Source organism: Schistocerca cancellata, unplaced genomic scaffold, assembly GCF_023864275.1.
Source record: "Schistocerca cancellata isolate TAMUIC-IGC-003103 unplaced genomic scaffold, iqSchCanc2.1 HiC_scaffold_1143, whole genome shotgun sequence".
Classification (NCBI taxonomy): domain Eukaryota; kingdom Metazoa; phylum Arthropoda; class Insecta; order Orthoptera; family Acrididae; genus Schistocerca; species Schistocerca cancellata.
In genome coordinates this window covers 679,047-698,478 of record NW_026047142.1, presented here as the reverse complement: position 1 = coordinate 698,478, position 19,432 = coordinate 679,047, and the positions used below count along the sequence as shown (strand labels likewise).

At 40.5% G+C, this 19,432-nt stretch overlaps 1 protein-coding gene across 1 annotated transcript in view; it reads right to left on the bottom strand.

Moving 5' to 3' along the window:
- Window positions 1-19,432, bottom strand: part of LOC126159437 (uncharacterized) — a 199,733-nt gene that overhangs the window by 65,718 nt on the left and 114,583 nt on the right. The window contains exon 6 of the mRNA XM_049916547.1: window positions 4,690-4,817. The gene's annotated coding sequence lies outside the window, so the exon portion shown is untranslated. The remainder of the gene's footprint in view (window positions 1-4,689; window positions 4,818-19,432) is intronic.

Genomic DNA, 19,432 nt, shown 5'->3' with positions numbered 1-19,432 from the left:
TACATGTGCCTATCGTATGTAAAAAAAAAAAAGTAAAGCACTTCTGACATTCAGTATACTAATTAATAGAATGGAATAAGTAGTTTTGCTTGCAGATGAGACACTGTCATTTTGTGCTGCTCCGTAGTTAAGGTATTAATTGGACTTTAACCATTAATTTCATCCACATTATGAAGTGGCCTTTACAAATGTCTGCTTGTGTCTGTGTATGTGCGGTTGGATATGGGTGTGTGTGCGAGTGTATACCTGTCCTTTTCTCCCCATAAGGTAAGTCTTTCCACTCCTGGGATTGGAATGACTCCTTACAATCTCCCTTAAAACCCACATCCTTTTGTCTTTCCCTCTCCTTCCCTCTTTCCTGATGAAGCAACCGTTGATTGCGAAAGCTTGAAATTTTGTGTGTGTGTTTGTGTGTTTTTTTATTGTGCCTATCTACCAGCGCTTTCCCGTTTGGTAAGTCATGGAATCTTTGTTTTTAATATGAAGTGAACAAGTGTATGAATGCCACTTCATGTTCATATTAAAAAAGTATCCCTTTTCATATAGTATTACTCATTAAAACTGAAAAGTTCATAAGGTGGGAAAACACAGACTCTGATATAAATTAAGTTACAATAAATGTGGGATGAAGGTTGTCTGGGTATATCTTTGGCACTCCCATTTCATTTAAAAGACTAAGTGTTGTAGTACTTCCTATTTATCTATAGAAATTAAAGCAGGTTTGATTACAGTGTGACGAGTAGGCCACACTTCTCTTTGTGTGTCAGCAGTTGTCAACACAGCTGTAACAGACCCATTATGTAGACACATATCTGTGTAATTTAATTTAGTTAATAGTTTGGTATTGGTGTGTGGGTGGTGACTCTGAATTGCCTTGTACTGATTCAACTGCAGTGGGATAGGAGAAGGGATTTCTAGTGAGACTCTTCACAGGGATATGTAGGTTTCTTTGTAAAAGACATGAGGTTCAAGAACAACAGGCAAAGATTTGTGGCCTTCAAGCTGAGATAGTATCAGAAGTGACTGGGATAAGCTAGGTGTCACAACTCTTACACAAATGTGGGCTAAGCTTGGATGAACAGAGCAGTCAGGGGAGCACTGAATTTCTACTGACATTGGTTGTTGCCCACATTGAAGCTGTGCACATTGCTACTATTGGGAGACAGAAATAAACAAGGCAAAACTGTAACAAGAGGGGAAAAGGTACATCAGCTGAACTGACAGCTGAAAATGTAAGGGAGAGCATGGTCAAAAATGGTATAATTTCTTTGATTACAGGTGTGAGAGACTAAATACCTCATTCAGACAGACTGCTTTAAAAGAATTCTTTATAAATGAACCATACCACACATAAGAGTCTTGCACCTAAGTAGCTCACAACTCTTTTATGTGTATATGTGTGATGAGCATGGACCCACAAACCATTGCAGGACCTTTTCATTACCTGTGGTGAAGTTTTACTCTGACTATATATTTTCTCTGACTTATACTCTAACACAGAAACTCTTCTGCTAACCTAGCCATGGTGTCACGCGGGATAGGTCACCCACCATCCAGCAACATAGCTAGTCCGGATGGGAGGGGGGGGGGGGTGGAGTGTCATCAAGTATCCGTATGGTGGTAGCCCTCCTGACCACACATGGATCACACTACTGATACCCAAGCCTTCACCTCCCACTTACACAAAGTAGTAGATGCCTGCCATTTTGGGGTATTGAGACTTTGGGCACTGACCATTGTGCCAGGTGGCCTTTGCTCTGACAGGGTGGGTTCAGAGTAGGTGGAATTGTGGTGAACGTCTTGTGTCATGTAATGACCAAAGTTGTCAGCTGGTGGCCATGAATCCTCTGCATACTTTTTGAACAGATTGCAATTTAGTGCTTATTATTGTGACCCTAGAAACTTTTTCTCCTGGGCTACACCATGGGAGGAAAACATAACCTAGTGACTTGTCAACAGTTATTCCCCTATGTTTCTGGTTTGCATCTGAACAGATGGATTATACTTTCTCTCCATTAAATCAGTGGTTTTTTTGTGGAGATTATAGAAAAAGTTACTGCCAAACTCTGTTCCCCTTGCAAACTGCTGTGTGATTAAATCTTAATTAAGATCGTAAATGCTACCCATTCCCAGGCACTCTTTTCTTGTAAACAAGTTGGTTATGTACATGTTACCATAACACTACATAAGAATGTCAAAATGGTACAAGAATTAATTTTTCAGTGGGAACTAACCCTTCATACAGATGAAGGACTGCATGAACAATTGGAGAGATGAGGGTTTCACTTTTTTTATCATGCACGTTGAGGCCCACCAAAACAAAGCAAACACCACATTTTCCTGACTTTTGAGAGGGATTCACCTTCAGGACAGGTAAAAAAAAAAATTTAGTGTTACTGATGCAAAGTGAAGCTGGATTCCCATCCCACATTTGACATTTTTAAAGGGCGGCACTTGGGGCTGATGTCTTCCCAGTGTACATGTGATCCTATTTGGGCAGATTGTGGTCATCCACATTATGAAAATTTATTGCAAGATCACTACCCCGTCTGTGTCAGTTGTGGGAACGACTACCCTCCTCAGTTGCAGAAGTGTGGTAACTTAGTCAACAAACACAAAAGTGAAGAACTAAAGCTCACAGATGCTCTCATATTTAGAAGCCCTGGAAAAGTATGATTGCCACAGTTCAATCTCAGTGATGATATTGACCCTTGTCACTACTGTGACCAAGTTGTCAGTAGTTACAGGAGTATTTATTTCATAGACATCAAGACATCCGGTAGCACACAGATAAACTTGACCATAGAGGGCATAGGCCCCCCCTTCTCAAGGTTCTTGCAGCACAGTTAATTTTGGGAAACACTCCTCCCACCCAGCAAAAGAAGTAAGTTTCTCCTCTGTCATTCACCAGTGAAAATACTCCCTTTAGGAAACCCCCTCACCAGAAATCCACAAATCAGTGTCCCAACACTAGCCAGTGGATTGGAGGGCCACACCATGTGGGTCCCAGGACTGTCCACTCTTTTCCCAATCATACAACCAGAGCGAATGCCCTTAGAATTCTATCATCAGTGTGTAACATGCAGTTCTCTTAGTTACATATTATTTATATGCACACTCAATTGTTAGCTTTGGCATTCTTTTTTGGGGAACAAATACACAAAATATGATCACAATTTTCAAACTCCAGAAAAGAGCCATAAGAATAATAACCAAAACTACTAGTTAAGGTCATTGTAAAGATCTGTTCAAAACACTGGGGATTTTAACTGCTCCATGTGAAGACATTTACCAGTCAGTTATACATATCAAAAATAACATTGATAATTACTGCACAAACACCTCTGTCCATGACCATGCAACAAGACATAGACTCAACTTACACTTACCAAGAAAAAATAAACATAAAACTCAAAACAGCATTTTCTACCAAGGAATAAAACTGTACAATAAATCACCAAAAGAGATTAAAAAATTGCAGAAATACACTTATTTAATAAGGCAGCTAAAAGTGCCTGTTATGCAATATATTTTATACACTGAAGGATTACTTAGACAAAACAGAGTAGGGGTTTCATAAAAAAGTGTTGTAGAAATAAATAATAATAATGATGATTAAAAAAATCCAACATTCCACATAACACCTGCACTTTACATTTTTTCCTTCTTTTTTCTTCTAGATATACTTACCCCCAAGCTATGCATAGCACAATTCTAACACCTCTTCCTCTTTCTGAGCTCAACATCTCACTCATTATGGAGGGATGCTGACTCAGTTTCTCAGGATAGCAAATGGGAAGCTGTGGTACAGAAAATTGCCCAGAGATCACCAGTGTGTGTGTGTGTGTGTGTGTGTGTGTGTGTGTGTGTGTGTGTGTGGTGAGGGAAGTGTTATGAAACAATGTGTGTATACTGTGTGCAGTGAGTGATAATGAAATATGAGTGAACAGTGTGGTATTACATTATTTAATACGTTATTTGTAAAAAAGGTATTGTATACCAGGAGTAAATCTAATGATTATGTCTAACTAGAAGTCTGTAAATATACATGTATATGAATTTGCTTATTTTAAATTGGTCTAAACTTGTTAATACTTTGACATGTCCTATATACTTGTAAAAAGAGATCTACAGATGAATAAAGCTTCTACTACTACTACTACCACTACTACTACTACCACCACCACCAAAACCACCACTACTATCCAGGTGTGAATCTCTTTGTCTGAAGCAAAACAAATGCCATGGATGTCTTTCTTTGAGGCTCAAAAAATATGGAAATCACATGGGGAGAGATCAGGAATGAATGGCGGATGTGCAAGAGCTACCCAGCAAAATTTCTGCAGCATACTCAATGGAGGGGGCAATACGTTGCAAGGCTGTTTCTACGGTAGTTTTGTTGGGAAGCCTTTGCACATCCTTCATAGAGTTGCAATCTTACCAACATGATTTCGATATTTTTGAAGCCCTGAAGAAAGACATTTTTTGCCGTCAATTTGCTCCACTAACATTTTTCTGTGATGATATAAGTCATCTTGTCTCACAGTCAGATAATGTATTAACAGTTATCATGATTACTTTTTAAATCAAAAACAGTTTCCTTACTTTTTTGCCATCTATCTCATTTTCATTTGACTAGCTCTTACGTAACACCTTAAAACTGAGATACAAAACTGTAGACATCCTTACAATTATGTACATCATGAGACTGTCTTATGAGCTTGCAGGTATTGCCATCAACAAGTGTCACAGTATCACTTTTGAGTCTTGATTTTACTGAAGCTGTTGTGTGATCAATGTACGTGCTTCCCATAGACCTAATGAACACAAAAAAATAAATAAACAGAAGTCTGCACTCACATTACATTACATTACATCTACCAAAAGAACAAGATCAAAGTAAATTTAAGAGTAAAATACAGGGTGACACAAAAGTCTGTTAACATTTGAAAATGCACTAATACACAGATTAAAGAAGGTAGAGAGGTACAACTTGTTACACGTCTGAAATGACATGGAGTTTTATTGAAATCAATAATGAGTGCAAAAACCCGCCAACAAGTCAATGACACTGGAAACTCAATGGCATGATGGGGAAGTCATAATGTGGTGTGGATGTACCACATCACTCATGATTGGGCTTTTTTTCTTTGAGGAAATGCATAGTACTGCTTTTTGAATTGTCAGCATGGCAGGTGTGAAGTATGCCAATATGTTACAGGATCGCACCATCCTTAGCCTGGCTGATAAATACCTGCTGGAAGGTATGACTTTTATGCAGGATGGCACTGCAGCTCACATTGCTACATGTGTGAAAGATCTCTTACGCACATCATTAGGTGAGGATTGTGTGCTGAGTTGATACTTCCATCATGTTTGGCCTCAATCCATGTGATTATTGGTTGTAGGTTTACCTGAAGTCAGAAGTCTACAGTGATCATCTGACATTACGGATGCTAAAAAGAAGACATCTGATGGCAATTTCTAACATATCTATTGATATGCAGCACAATGCTGTTCACAACATTGTCCCTTGACTGCAGGTGTTATTGATGAACAATATCTGACATGCTGAGCATGTCTTACGCAAAGAACATCATCTTGCTAAAAATCAATTTTTATGTTAATTTTTGTTTTTGTATCCTATGAAGCGCCATCTGTTGGTCTTTCGAGAACTTGTTTCTGGTTTCATAAACCCCATGTCATTTAAAGCATGTGTGTCAATTTTTACCTCACTACCTACATTAATTGGTAAAATATTGAATTTCAAATGTTATCAGGCTTTTGGGTCACCCTCTACACTTTAGGGCAAGAAAAACGATGCACTACGTAACAGTTAGGTAAACTGTTCACAAATTGATATTTATGCAGGTATTGACAGATGGTTGGTTGGTTGACTGGGAAACAGTGATATGATCGGTCCCACGATCTAAGGTGGTAGGAAAAAAACCAAGGGAGAAACAACACAAACACCACAGTCCAGTCACGGGGAAGGAAAAAGGGGCTAACAAAGAGGTAAAGGAACATTGGGGCAGCAGGGAGAGGAAAAAAACAGGGGAGAGTACGGTGATCCAGAAATGCTACACACATTGGGGCACCAGCACCTCCATCGATCCGTCCCGAACTGCATATTATATACCACGATCACAACATTATGGGGACAACACCGGAAGAAGAAGACACATGAAAATGGGAAAAAACTGCACAAAACGTAGCGGAAATGGTGGAAAGAATCTAGCTGGTGTGGAGGCAAGGCCATGGCCTCCATAACCAATGCCAACGCCAAGGGACTCCAATTCCAGACAAAAATTCAAGAACTTAAACCTGAGAGGACAAAGCACTTCGCAAAGAGAACTGAGGACAGACTAAGCATCCAAGGATTGGCTGCTGGCACCTGGCAGTGGCATATTTAGTGCTCAGGACCAAAATGCACGGGCAGTCCAGCAAAATATGTATCACCATGAGGGGAGCCCTACTACAGGGATGGGGGTGGGGGATCATTGTGTAGTAAAAAACCATGTGTCAACTTAGTATGGCCCACACAAAGATGGCAGAAAATGGTAGATTCCTACCGGGAAAGACAGAGGTAAGAATGCCATGTAGTGGGAGTTTCGTCAATTAAGCGAAGTTTATTACACAAAAAAAGCAAAACTGTAAACTTTGGTGGTCGACAGGTGGATGTATGACGCTGCAATGAAATTTCACCACACAGTTGGCAAGGTTAGTAAACTGGGGATATGTTGATACCAAGGCATACTGTCATTGCACATTCCATTCAGTGTACTCAGTTTGACAGTAGCTATGCCTTACAGAGTGCCACGTGAACAATATACACAGGTGACAGCGCATAGTTGGATTCAAAAAAGACAGTTGGAGTAGCCAGTAAATCACTCACAATGAATACGAGTGATGCCAATATTCGACTATGTTGGCAGGAATGGGTTAACCGTGGCTGAACACAGCATTGGGATGGAAACAGTTGACCTAGAGAGACAATAGAATGTGAGGACTCAGCAATCATCACAGAGGCACTCAGAGCCCCTGACTCATCATCACTATTAATCTGACGAGCAACTGATGCTTCAGTGACCACAAGGACCATTAACAAGTGGATCTCAGAAAGGGGTCTGAGCTCTTAGTGTCACTTGTGCTGACCACCATTGATCCCTGTGCAACAACAAGCCTGTCTGCAGTGGTTTCGGGCATATACGACCTGGAATCTCACTGACTGGAGTAGAATTGTCTTCAATGATGAATCCAACTTTGAATTGAACCCCAATGACTGGCAAAGATGTATCTAGAGTAGCCCTGGACAGTGGTGGGATACCAACCCAAATGTCACCTGTCATATGGCCAGACAACCAATTGTGATTTTCTGGGGTGCCATGTCATTTCACAGCAGGACCTGTTAGCTTGTCATCTGGGGATTTTGTTGCCCTTTATGGGACACCATCCTGAGCTTACATTTCAACAGGATAATCCCTTCTCACAGGAAGAGTCTCTATTGCTTGTCTTTGTACTTACCAAACCCTACTTTGGCTAGCACGGTCACCGGATCTCTCACCAATTGAAAACCTTTGGAGCATTATGGGCAGGGCCCCCAACTAGCTTTGGATATTGGTAATCCAATGCACCAGTTGCACAGAATTTGGCACTATAACCCTCTGGAGTCTCCCCCCATGAACTATGGACCTTGCCATTGATGGTGAGGCTTGCTTGCCTCAGCGATACAGATAGCTGTACCGTAGGTACAACCACAACGGAGGAGTATCTGTTGAGAGGCCAGACAAATGTGTGGTTCCTGAAGAATGGGCAGCAGCCTTTTCAGTAGTTGCAGGAGCAACAGTCTGCATGATTGACTGATCTGGCCTTGCAACTCTGACCAAAACAGCCTTGCTGTGCTGGTACTGTGAACGGCTGAAAGCAAGGGGAAACTACAGCCGTAATTTTTCCAGAGGGCATGCAGGTTTACTGTATGATTAAATGATATTGGCATCCTCTTGGGTAAAATATTCCAGAGGTAAAATAGTCCCCCATTCAGATCTCCAGGCGGGGACTACTCAAGAGGATGTCGTTATCAGGAGAAAGAAAACTGGCGTTCTACGGAGCGGAGCGTGGAATGTCAGATCCCTTAATCGGGCAGGTAGGTTAGAAAATTTAAAAAGGGAAATGGATAGGTTAAAGTTAGATATAGTGGGAATTAGTGAAGTTCAGTGGCAGGAGAAACAAAACTTCTGGTCAGATGACTACAGGGTTATAAACACAAAGTTAAATAGGGGTAATGTAGGAGTAGGTTTAATAATGAATAGGAAAATAGGAATGCGGGTAAGCTACTACACACAGCATAGTGAACACATTATTGTGGCCAAGACAGATACGAAGCCCACACCTACTACAGTAGTACAAGTTTATATGCCAACTAGCTCTGTAGATGATGAAGAAATTGAAGAAATGTATGATGAAATAAAAGAAATTATTCAGATAGTGAAGGGAGACGAAAATTTAATAGTCATGGGTGACTGGAATTCGAGTGTAGGAAAAGCAAGAGAAGGAAATGTAGTAGGTGAATATGGAATGGGGGTAAGGATGAAAGAGGAACCCGCCTCGTAGAATTCTGCACATAGCATAACTTAATCACAGCTAACACTTGGTTCAAGAATCATAAAAGAAGGTTCTATACATGGAAGAAGCCTGGAGATACTGAAAGATTTCAGACAGATTATATAATGGTAAGACAGAGATTTAGGAACCAGGTTTTAAATTGTAAGACATTTCCAGGGGTGGATGTAGACTCTGACCACAATCTATCGATTATGAACTGTAGATTAAAACTGAAGAAACTGCAAAAAGGTGGGAATTTAAGAAGATGGGACCTGGATAAACTGACAGAGGCAGAGGTTGCAAAGAGTTTCAGTGAGAGCATTAGGGAACGATTGACAACAATGTAGGAAAGAATAGGTAGCTTCGAGAGATGAAAAAGTGAAGGCAGCAGAGAAATAAGTAGGTTATAATGCCAGGGCTAATAGAAATCCTAGGGTAACAGAAGAGATATGAATTTAATTGATGAAAGGAGAAAATACAAAAATGCAGTAAATGAAGCAGGCAAAAAAGGAATACAAACGTCTCAAAAATAAGATCAACTGGAAGTCCAAAATGGCTAAAGAGGGATGGCTAGAGGACAAATGTATGGATGTAGAGCATATATGATTAGGGGTAAGATAGATACTGCCTACAGGAAAACTAAAGAGACCTTTGGAGAAAAGAGAACCACTTGCAAGAATATCAAGAGCTCAGATGGAAACTCAGTTCTACACAAAGAAGAGAAAGCAGAAAGGTGTAAAGAGTATACAGAGAGTCTTTACAAGGGTGATGTTCTTGAGGTCAATATTATGGAAATGGAAGAGGATGTAGATGAAGATGAAATGGGAGATATGATACTATGTGAAGAGTTTGACAGAGCACTAAAAGACCTAAGCCAAAACAAGGCCCCAGGAGTAGACAACATTCCATTAGAACTACTGAAAGCCTTGGGAGAGCCAGTCCTGACAAAACTCTTCCATCTGGTGAGAAAAATGTAAGAGACAAGCAAAATATCCTCAGACTTCAAGAAGAATATAATAATTCCAATCCCAAAGAAAGCAGGTGTTGACAGATGTGAAAATTACCAAATTAACAGTTAAATAATCCATGGCTGCAAAATACTAACACAAATTCTTTACAGACAAATGGAAAAACTGGTAGAGGCTGACCTCGGGGAAGATCAGTTTGGATTCTGTAGAAATGTTGGAACACGTGAGGCAATACTGACCCTACGCACTATCTTAGAAAATAGATTAAGGAAAGGCAAACCTATGTTTCTAGCATTTGTAGTCTTAGAGAAAGCTTTTGACAATATTGACTGGAATACTCTCTTTCAAATTTTGATGGTGGCAGGAACAAAATACAGGGAGTGAAAGGCTATTTACAATTTGTACAGAAACCAGATGGCAGTTATAAGAGTCGAGGGGCATGAAAGGGAAGCAGAGGTTGGGAAGGGAGTGAGACAGGGTTGTAGCCTATCACCGATGTTATTCACTCTGTGTATTGAGCAAGCAGTAAAGGAAACAAAAGAAAAATTTGGAGTAGGAATTAAAATCCATGGAGAAGAAATAAAAACTTTGAGGTTTGCCGATGACATTGTAATTCTGTCAGAGACAGCAAAGGGCCTGGAAGAGCAGCTGAACGGAATTGACAGTGTCTTGAAAGGAGGATATAAGATGAGCGTCAACAAAAGCAAAACAAGGATAATGGAATGTGGTCGAATTAAATCAGGTGATGCTGCGGGAATTAGATTAGGAAATGAGGAGCTTAAGGTAGTAAATGAGTTTTGCTATCTGGGGAGCAAAATAACTGATGGTAGAGTAGAGATGTCGAAATAGAGATGATATGAAATGTTGACTGGCAATGGCAAGGAAAGCGTTTCTGAAAAAGAGAAATTTCTTAATATAGAGTACAGATTTAAGTGTCAGGAAGTCATTTCTGAAAGTATTTGTATGGAGTGTAGCCATGTATGGAAGTGAAACGTGGATGATAAATAGTTTGGACGAGAAGAGAATAGAAGCATTCGAAATGTGGTGCTACAGAAGAATGCTGAAGATTAGATGGATAGATCACATAACTAATGAGGAGATATTGAATAGGATTGGGGAGAAGAGAAGTTTGTGGCACAACTTGACCAGAAGAAGGGATCGGTTGGTAGGACATGTTCTGAGGCATCAAGGGATCACCAATTTAGTATTGGAGGGCAGCATGGATGATAAAAATCGTAGAGGGAGACCAAGAGATGAATAAACTAAACAGATTCAGAAGGATGTAGGTTGCAGTAGGTACTGGGAGATGAAGAAGCTTGCACAGGATAGAGTAGCATGGAAAGCTGCATCAAACTAGTCTCTGGGGTGAAGACCACAACAACAACAACAACAACAACAACAACAACCACTCTGGAGGACATCCAACAACTCTATCAATCAGCGCCAACCCAAATAACTGCTTGCATAAGGGCCACTGGTAGAACACCTTGTCACTGACTTGCTCAGTTTGTGAAGCTCTTTCTCTTGAATAAATCATCCAATTTTTTCTGAAATTGTACTCATTTGTTCATCTGTACATGAATATCACATCTACCAATTTCCATCTCATTAGGATAATTCTTTCATAGTGCATTGATTCTTTCTGTCTTAGAGTGTACTTCATAGATACTTAATAGTTACAAAACTAAGTTTGAAAATCTGATCACTTTCAAATTCCCCATTTCACAATATGTAGATAGTGGAAACAACGAGGTCTGACATGTATGTTCTGCGGGAGCCCCTAACATCTCCTTCAATGTTGACAGTGAGGCAGATCCATTAAGCACTAGTCAACCCTCCTAATCTATCACTTCCTTACAGCTGTTGTTGTAGTTGGGCAAAAATGGTACATGACGTCACAATTACAAGAGTGGTTGATGACAGCATGTCCTTTGCTTTGTGTATGTACCACGAAGCGGGAGATTTAAACTGATCCAAACTTTACAATTTTATATTACACCCAATTCTGCCTGCTGTATGTGAAGTTGAGTGAGTCACATGTATAAGAAATAGAACAGGACACAAAATTAAACTGTATGTGACATTCTGAGGTTTGCCCTGTGACTGCTCCACACTGGGATCTTAAACAAAAATTTATTTACTAATTCTCCTCTACAATCCTTAGAAGCCTGTAATAGAAATTGTGAAACACACTGTATACCTGTCTTGCAAGTGCAGGCAGAATGCCTAACTTGTGGGAGGGGCCTCTAAAGATGGCTATAGGTGAAAACCACATTTCTTTCACTGCCTACTGTTTCACAATCAATACTGTTTACACTGGCAATGAGTTACCACACAAACTCATGCTACATGCCATTAATAACATTACGTAAAACAAGATACAGACTTGTTTCTCTCAAAAATTAGCAATTATGCAAGTAGCAACAGCTGTTGAATTTAGCTGTTTGAGGGGCTCGCAAATATGTTACGTCCACTGCAAATTTGCGACAACAAGCTCAACCAAAAACTTGAACATTTTAGCCTATTCACTGGCTCCTATTAATGTTCTTCATTAATTACTGCTGTTAAGTCCCTTTGTTGCATATAAGTGAATATTATGTTTTTCATTTGTTTTCTTTTTCAAAACTAAGACACATGTAATTTAACATTCTTAACAACTTCACCTGCTTCTGTCTCTACAACATGGTTAATTGTAACTGCTGTGCCACACACCAAAAGAACTTACTATGCTTGATGAATGTGATGTTGAGTCATTCACCTGTATAAGAAAGAGAAGAGGATGCAAAATTAAACAGTGTGTGACTTTCTGTGATTCGCCCCATGACAATTTTTTTTTGTCATTCTAGTATCTACTTCTTTTTATTAAATATGTGCAAACATATTATTCATCACCGATTCTTTCCACAAAAAATAGTATGTTGATCGACATCATCAAATTCCCTGGACAGATGATACAAAATATTAATAGGTGATATTGCCACGAGCTGTGCCATAGGCAGTGTGAAGTTATAGATAGCACCCCGCTAGCCTTCTGCAGATCACCAATTCCAATCCAGTTACCACTAAATATTTGTTATGTAGTATTCATAATTTCTACAAGGTTCTTGAAATATATTGTGTTTGTTATGTTCACATATAATGAAATAGTTGATGTTTGTATAAGCAACAGCACTCTCCGTATCAGTGTGTTGGTACTTATAGATGGCCGTGCTTTCTGATTTGGACTCAACTGTGATTTTTACATGACCCTGTTTGGTGGAGATGTTGGTTATTTCAAAACATCTGTATCTTCTGGCTTCAATTAGGCAACATAAAAGGTGTTGTCTTGATGAACAAATCTACATCTACATCCATACTCCGCAAGCCACCTGACGGTGTGTGGCGGAGGGTACCTTCAGTACCTCTATCGGTTCTCCCTTCTATTCCAGTCTCGTATTGTTCGTGGAAAGAAGGATTGTCGGTATGCCTCTGTGTGGGCTCTAATCTCTCTGATTTTATCCTCATGGTCTTTTCGCAAGATATACGTAGGAGGGAGCAATATACTGCTTGACTCTTCGGTGAAGGTATGTTCTCGAAACTTTGACAAAAGCCCGTACCAAGCTACTGAGCGTCTCTCCTGCAGAGTCTTCCACTGGAGTTTATCTATCATCTCCGTAATGCTTTCGCGATTACTAAATGATCCTGTAACAAAGCGCGCTGCTCTCCGTTGGATCTTCTATATGTCTTGCATCAACCCTATCTGGTACGGATCCCACACTGCTGAGCAGTATTCAAGCAGTGGGCGAACAAGCTTACTGTAACCTACTTACTTTGTTTTCGGATTGCATTTCCTTAGGATTCTTCCAATGAATCTCAGTCTGGCATCTGCTTTACCGACAATCAACATTATATGATCATTCCATTTTAAATCACTCCTAATGCGTACTCCCAGATAATTTATGGTATTAACTGCTTCCAGTTGCTGACCCGCTATTTTGTAGCTAAATGATAAAGGATCTATCTTTCTGTGTATTCGCAGCACATTACACTTGTCTACATTGAGATTCAGTTGCCATTCCCTGCACCATGCGTCAATTCGCTGCAGATCCTCCTGCATTTCAGTACAATTTTCCATTGTTACAACCTCTCGATACACCACAGCATCATCTGCAAAAAGCCTCAGTGAACTTCCGATGTCATCCACCAGGTCATTTATGTAAATTGTGAATAGCAACGGTCCTATGACACTCCCCTGCGGCACACCTGAAATTACTCTTACTTCGGAAGACTTCTCTCCATTGAGAATAACATGCTGCGTCCTGTTATCTAGGAACTCCTCAATCCAATCACACAATTGGTCTGATAGTCCATATGCTCTTACTTTGTTCATTAAACGACTGTGGGGAACTGTATCGAACGCCTTGCGAAAGTCAAGAAACATGGCATCTACCTGTGAACCCGTGTCTATGGCCCTCTGAGTCTCGTGGACGAATAGCGCGAGCTGGGTTTCACATGACCGTCTCTTTCGAAACAAATTTAAAGGCATTACGCCTACTATACTTTCTCCACGGTACTCCGGACGACCTGTCCGGTTTCAAACTAAAAGAACCAAGTTTATTAGTACAAGCAATTCTAACTCTTTCCAAAGCTCCTTGGTCTTCAAAAATTTTCTTATTGGCCCTATCATCTAAGGTTAGTCTTTCAATCCTTACATTAACTCTATACACATATGTAACAATTTTATTAATAATGACAGGAGCATACTTATTTGAAAAAAACTTAAACTCATCGGACATATCGTAATGATTAAAAGTACTAAAGTTCTTTGCAAGATCGTCAAACTTTTCTTGGGTGCCCATTTTCCCATATTCGAATCTGCATCCATCAGCTTGTGTGTATTCAGTACGCCATTTACACATACGACCGAAATAGGGCCTAGTCAGAGTCTGGCGACGGCGGCGTATCCAACGCCTCGGGCATGCACGGCGATACCGATTCTTCGTCCTCATCCGACGATACATATATGACCTCAACCTCCTCATCCACGTCCGACGCCATCTCCTGCTTTACATTCATACAATGTAAAATATGGCAATCGGCATGAACAACACGTAGACGAGATATAAGTGCTTCGTCTCCAATATTAAATTCGTTGGACACAAATATGACAAGCCCTCTATGCTTTATTACCATTCCTGGTTTGTTTTTTACGTTTACAGTAACTAGTCGGCCTTCCACTATATGTTTCAAAATAGAAGCAAATGGACGCCAACACAACCAATCAAACTCTTCAAATAAAATGACTTGATGTATACGCGGATCGTAGCCACCAAATCCGAATTCGGAACAAAATGGCATGTATACGTGTTGCTTCCTTGAAATTACTTTCTCGACTAATGTCGACTTGCCAATATTTGTGTCGCCATACAAATATAATTGCTTTTCCCTTCCCGCTTTGGACCGAAAGGCCTCATTGTACCACCGTACGATGCGACCCGCCCAGCCATTGTACTTCAGATGGCACTCCGTAAATGCACGAACCACACACTTCTTTGCCTGAAATGATTCGAAATATTTTTCGATAAAACGTACACGGGACCAATTGTTCACAAGAAAGGGATCCGTATAATCAATATATTACGTACGTTCCGCCCAACGGCGCAAACGAACATTAAATGACAGTGCCGATTCATTGCAATTACATATAGGTTCCGAGTCGGCCTTCGTAATATATGCTAAAGCACTTTTCCTACTACGACATTTTTGGACATCAAAAACACCATTAATTGAGCCAAACATAAATTCAAGACCAGACCTAACTTCCGACAACAATTTAGCTTCGGCCAATTTAAGATATGCATGTATATGAGTACTATTACCTTTAGCAAACAGCTCCTCAGCAACACAATACTCAATAAGATTCCAAATAGCCAAATAGCCATATATCTATCGTCGGATGAGGACGAAGAATCGGTATCGCCGTGCACGTCCGAGGCGTTGGATACGCCACCGTCGCCCGACTCTGACGAGGCCCTATTTCGGTCGTATGTGTAAATGGCGTACTGAATACACACAAGCTGATGGATGCAGATTCGAATATGGGAAAATGGGCACCCAAGAAAAGTTTGACGATCTTGCAAAGAACTTTAGTACTTTTAATCATTACGATATATCCGATGAGATTAAGTTTTTTTCGAATAAGTATGCTGCTGTCATTATTAATAAAATTGTTACATATGTGTATAGAGTTAATGTAAGGATTGAAAGACTAACCTTAGATGATAGGGCCAATAAGAAAATTTTTGAAGACCAAGGAGCTTTGGAAAGAGTTAGAATTGCTTGTACTAATAAACTTGGTTCTTTTAGTTTGAAACCGGACAGGTCGTCCAGAGTACCTTGGAGTAAGTATAGTAGGCATAATGCCTTTAAATTTGTTACTTATTGCAAACCAGAGACTAGTGCAGATATTGACAAAGTCAAGTCATGGGTTGATCTTGAAAATCAGTGTAAATGTAAGAATAAAATATTTCAGGGTACTAATCCTGCCCAGTGGTTGTCTAGGTTATTTTATCTTTTGGACATTGCAGGATGGCGTCCCGCTGTGGGATACAGAAGAGGCATGTATGAAGATTATGAAGATGCTTCCAGTTGTGTACAACAGACCGAAGCCGAAGAACATAACTCAAATTCTAATTCAGAGAAAACACTACACAACTTGGATCAGACGACGGATGGGACGTGCCGATGTCGCGCCTGCCAGCTTACCTATTCGGAGATGGAGAGGCATCCACGGCGGTGGCCCCAGTGGGGGCCCCTTTAGAAAGTCACGCGAGCCCACCTAGTATTACTTGTGGGCCGCGTCCGCGTTTTCGCGATTGCGTCATCCGTTGAAGTCCGCCAGCAGGTTTAGACGTGCCGGACAGGCTTGGACACGTTCCAGATGCTACAGCCACACCTAGTAGGGGTCCGTATAAAAGGCGCAGCGAGGTGTTCCTCATCACAGTCGATGCTTTCTCTGTTGGAGGCAAACGTCATTTTATTGATACCATTTTGGCTATTTGGAATCTTATTGAGTATTGTGTTGCTGAGGAGCTATTTGCTAAAGGTAATAGTACTCATATACATGCATATCTTAAATTGGCCGAAGCTAAATTGTTGTAGGAAGTTAGGTCCGGTCTTGAATTTATGTTTGGCTCAATTAATGGTGCTTTTGATGTCCAAAAATGTCGTAGTAGGAAAAGTGCTTTAGCATATATTACGAAGGCCGACTCGGAACCTACATGTAATTGCAATGAATCGGCACTGTCCTTTAATGTTCGTTTGCGCCGTTGGGCGGAACGTACGGAATATATTGATTATACGGATCCCTTTCTTGTGAACAATTGGTCCCGTGTACGTTTTATCGAAAAATATTTCGAATCATTTCAGGCAAAGAAGTGTGTGGTTCGTGCATTTACGGAGTGCCATGAGAAGTACAATGGCTGGGCGGGTCGTGTCGTACGGTGGTACAATGAGGCCTTTCGGTCCAAAGCGGTAAGGAAAAAGCAATTATATTTGTATGGCGACACAAATATTGGCAAGTCGACATTAGTCGAGAAAGTAATTTCAAGGAAGCAACACGTATACATGCCATTTTGTTCCGAATTCGGATTTGGTGGCTACGATCCGCGTATACATCAAGTCATTTTATTTGAAGAGTTTGATTGGTTGCGTTGGCGTCCATTTGCTTCTATTTTGAAACGTATAGTGGAAGGCCGACCAGTTACTGTAAACGTAAAAAACAAACCAGGAATGGTAATAAAGCATAGAGGGCTTGTCATATTTGTGTCCAATGAATTTAATATTGGAGACGAAGCACTTATATCTCGTCTACGTGTTGTTCATGCCGATTGCCATATTTTACATTGTATGAATGTAAAGCAGGAGATGGCGTCGGACCCGTCGGACGTGGATGAGGAGGTTGAGGCCATATATGTATCGTCGGATGAGGACGAAGAATCGGTATTGCCGTGCACGTCCGAGGCGTTGGATACGCCGCCGTCGCCCGACTCTGACTAGGCCCTATTTCGGTCGTATGTGTAAATGGCGTACTGAATACACACAAGCTGATGGATGCAGATTCGAATATGGGAAAATGGGCACCCAAGAAAAGTTTGACGATCTTGCAAAGAACTTTAGTACTTTTAATCATTACGATATATCCGATGAGATTAAGTTTTTTTCGAATAAGTATGCTGCTGTCATTATTAATAAAATTGTTACATATGTGTATAGAGTTAATGTAAGGATTGAAAGACTAACCTTAGATGATAGGGCCAATAAGAAAATTTTTGAAGACCAAGGAGCTTTGGAAAGAGTTAGAATTGCTTGTACTAATAAACTTGGTTCTTTTAGTTTGAAACCGGACAGGTCGTCCGGAGTACCTTGGAGAAAGTATAGTAGGCGTAATGCCTTTAAATTTGTTACTTATTGCAAACCAGAGACTAGTGCAGATATTGACAAAGTCAAGTCATGGGTTGATCTTGAAAATCAGTGTAAATGTAAGAATAAAATATTTCAGGGTACTAATCCTCATTACATTGGTGTTCAAGTTGCTGGTGATGAACCTGCTAAAAATGATGTTGTCCAAAGTGAGGTTAAATATGTAACATTTAATGTACGTAATCGAGTGTATATGACATTTTGTAAAAGGAAGGGAACGGTCACTTTTTGAATAAAGTTTATTGTTTACAGCTCATGTCTGCATTGGAATTTTTTTATGCCAACTGGGATCATATAAGGAATTATCCTGACGATCTCCATCTTGCATTCCTGGTTCCTACTACACAGCAACGTATCGACGAGCTCGCCATTACATTTTATGGAAATAAAATTAATTATGCAGCTGCAGTAGTTGTGTTGGAAGAATTGTGGTATTATAAGCCTAACTTGGAACAATTGATTGCACAATTCAGGGACGCTTACCGAGAATATGTATTTATGCCAAACGGTATAAGATGTGCCAATCCTTACTTTGATTGGTAATGCAATTGGGACAATGAGCAACAAAGGTTCATGCTAAGTTGCTGTAATTTTGCGATTCAACAATTTTAAAAGTTTGAAAAGCTGAGGTCTGCCATACAGTTCTAAAACTTTACGTGCTTCCAGTCTTCCTTGTTGGTTGATTGAAGGTTTGAAGCCGTCGATCGAGGAGGTGGCGACAGTCACTCATTGTCGGCCGTCGCTGTTGCAGAAGCTGGATGTTGGCGCGCCTTCTTCTCGACACAGTCACCAGGCGAAACGGGCTCTTGATGTGCCCCAGCTAATGCTTCCCGTCCGCGACACCATGTCAGAAACTATCATCGCAGGTCGAGCGCAATTACATGCTGCCAACCCTCGAAAGCGCGGCAACTCGCGGGAGCTTCACACAACACACCTGCTCCACCGCACTACTCCCGCCAGACTCTCTCTGCCCGCGCTCCACGCGACAGAGTTAACCCTACCAAAGATCCTAAACACTCTGGTTCTCCACACGACCTATCGACGTATCCGTTCGATAGCATAGTTTTCCCTAGGCAAGACCCAGCGTAAAAATACAAATAATATTTACGAAACAAACCAACATAAATGCATATATATATATATATATATATATATATATATATATATATATATATATATTTAAAAAGAAAGATGATGAGACTTACCAAACAAAAGCGCTGGCAGGTCGATAGACACACAAACAAACACAAACATACACACAAAAATCTAGCTTTCGCAACCAACGGTTGCCTCGTCAGGAAAGAGGGAAGGAGAAGGAAAGACAAAAGGATATGGGTTTTAAGGGAGAGGGTAAGGAGTCATTCCAATCCCGGGAGCGGAAAGACTTACCTTAGGGGGAAAAA